Source organism: Micromys minutus (genome assembly GCF_963924665.1).
Source record: "Micromys minutus genome assembly, chromosome: 32".
Classification (NCBI taxonomy): Eukaryota; Metazoa; Chordata; class Mammalia; order Rodentia; family Muridae; genus Micromys; species Micromys minutus.
Window position 1 is genome coordinate 3303283 of NC_137967.1, and position 3013 is coordinate 3306295.

Sequence of the window (3013 nt, forward strand, 5' to 3'; positions counted from 1 at the left end):
GCTTTATGATACTATAAGGTATGTTTTTTTACTTTCAAATTTACATTGCTTCCCAAAATATCAAAAATAGAGTGAAATAAACTTTATTTTAAAAGTACTATGTGTGGTCTGATTAAATAAAAGAAGATACATTCAGATTAAAGGATTTCATAGTATTGTCTGAATAACCAGATCTGTTGTTCACTTAAGTGGCTTAAGTATAAGATGAAGAAAATGGCCTTTATCAGTTATTTCTTTTTAAAAAATGGTTTGATTTTCTTTGACACAGGGTTTCTCTGTGTAGCCCTGGCTATACTGGAACTCTGTAGACCAGGCTGGCCTCAAACTCAAAAGATCTGCCTGCCTCTGCCTCCTGAGTGCTGGGATTAAAGGTGTGTGCTGTCACCAACTGGTTTAGTTGTTTCTAATTTTAAAAAATATATTTTTATATAGACTTTTCAAATAAGGTATTGCTATATAGCCATTGCAGGCCTTGATCTTTTGATTCTTTTGCCTCAGCCTTTCAAGGACTTGATTTCTAAATTAAGATGGTCGGACCTGACTAAAAGCTTCTAAAGCAGTGTGTTACACTGTCATCGAAACTCTGGTTAAAGGAACGCTAACTAGATGCATAGATGCTCTAAGCTGCAGCTTTCAGAAGAATTTTGGTATTTCCAAAGACACCGTGAGGGACATGAGGCATTTGATGTTCTCCATCAGTCATTCATCCTGTTGGGAACAAGCAAAAAACTTTCCATAAGGATGACCATTTTATCTCCAGATTCCATTTAATCAAAGAGAAACTAAATTCAAGGTCCCAAGGTCTAGGGAAGCTGAGGATTTCTCAACAGCTGAGCAGCTTTGGTTGTAAGGAGACAGTTGTCTCAGTCCAGACATCTCAAGGACAACCTCTCCATCTTTCTGACAGGGTCAAACTGAGTTCATGTTCCCCAGGCCCAGGGACCAACTCCTATCCTAATTGATGGAAACTCTTTGCTGACCCGTTATGTCAAAATATGATTGGATGATGCAATAACCCATGCCATTCCCCCTTGCTTTATGGTTTCATCCTTTAAATATGTTGCACAAGGTCCCTTCAGGGTCATAGTTCAGCTCCTGAGTCTGTCCTGCTGCCCTGACAAAAAATAAATTTTTGTCATCTGCATTGACCTAGCGTCTGAGTTATGTTGGACTTAAGAAGACCCCACAACAGCCCTATTTCTTGAAGCAAGGTCTCCTCGTGAACCCGGGGCTCACTTCCTTGTGAGGCCAGAAGTCAGCAGGCCCCAGAGGGCCTTCACCCCTCTTGAAGCTGGTATTATAGATGTTACAGTCATGGGTGAGAATGCCCTGTGAATTTTAACTCTTGCCCTCAGACTTGTAGAAGTGCATTCAAACTGCAGGTAGTAGGCTAGAGTGTGCTTCAAGTTTGGCTGGAGCGAGTTACTCAAGGCTGATGTTGCCTTTTGAGATAAGTATGCTGACACCTGCGGTGCACTTTCTCTTAGACCATCCATGGCCTTGGACTTAGAAAGGAACTGAGTATATACTAAGATGTATCTCCTTCACTACTGTCTTTATACTTTGGATGATAGTATTTATAAAATGTGGTAAGAATTATGGGGGCTGGAGAGATGGCTCAGCAGTTAAGAGCTCTTCCAGAGGTCCTTGGGTTCGTGGTAAGAATTATGGGGGCTGGAGAGATGGCTCAGCAGTTAAGAGCTCTTCCAGAGGTCCTTGGGTTCGATTCCCAGCAACCACATGGTGGCTCACAACCATCTGAAATGAAATCTCATGCCCTCTTCTGGTGTGTCTGAAGATGGCAACAGTGTACACACATACATGAAATAAATTTTTGTGTACCGCCTGCATGCCTGGTGCCCATGGAAGCTATCAGCGTTCCCTGTAACTGGGAACCTAACCCTCACCCTCTGCAAGAGCAACAAGTACTCTTTACTACTGAGTTATCCCTTCAACCCATGTAAGAAGCTTTTACTGGAAACAGAAACTCAGCTGAGATTGAGTATCACCTCTTTTATACTACAAAGCAATTAAGATCAGAAAATAGGACTGGTGATGAGCCCAGCCTGCCTCCATTTTAGGCTTCAAAGCCACTAACCTCATTCCTGTTTATGATTAAATCGATTTCTCGAGGATTGGGCTATACCCCATCTGTAGCCTTAACTTCAAGTCCGTCTATGTGGCAACCAATGCCTTTGTTTCAGGTTATTATGACCACCTGTTATAACTACCTTGACATGACACTTTGTCGTGGCTACCTTGTTAAGACCACCTTGCAACCACGTCTTTGTTTCACAAGAGGTTGTTATGGCCATTTTCTTACATTCTGTTCCTGTAAACCTATTTACCTGGCAATTCGCCATTTGGAAACTCCCTAACCCTGAGTTATAAAACACATTTTCTTGCCTATGTCCAATGTTGACCTCCTGAACACAAATTTTAAAGCTTGTTTTAATGAATTGCTCGTTTTCATTAATTTGGCTATGATGGTTTGGGTCCCCGGTCCTTGCATCTTTGGAATTAACACTGGAGCTCAGAAGTTTGAAGGGGAAAGTGTTTTCTCATCTGAAAATAAGCCTGCCCTCGAGCAATGCCGACTCCAGGCCCGTGTCATCTTTAAGTGGGCACACAGGAATTATGAGGGGAAAGAATCCTGAGGAGGAAATTACTGCATGGCTTCCCGAAGGGGAGAAAAAAATCTCCTTTGCCCTTGCGGACATTACATGAAGGGCTTTCAGAGTAACAAAAGCGGGTGTGACAATCAGAGGTGCCTTAGGAGTCGTAACCTAAAAGCAACTCCTGGGTCTAGAATGGACGTGAGCTAGTTCCGTGAGAGAGCAGAGCCCAGGACCGTCCGAGCGACAGCCGGGATTCTCAGGGGCCGAGAAAGGATTGCTAACATCTGCAGCACCCGCAGCGGTGGGACCCGATCTCACGCCCGGCCTCGCACCGCACACCAGCGTCCCCGGAAGTGACGCGCGGGAAGCGGAAGCACGGCGCGCCGGCTTCCTGC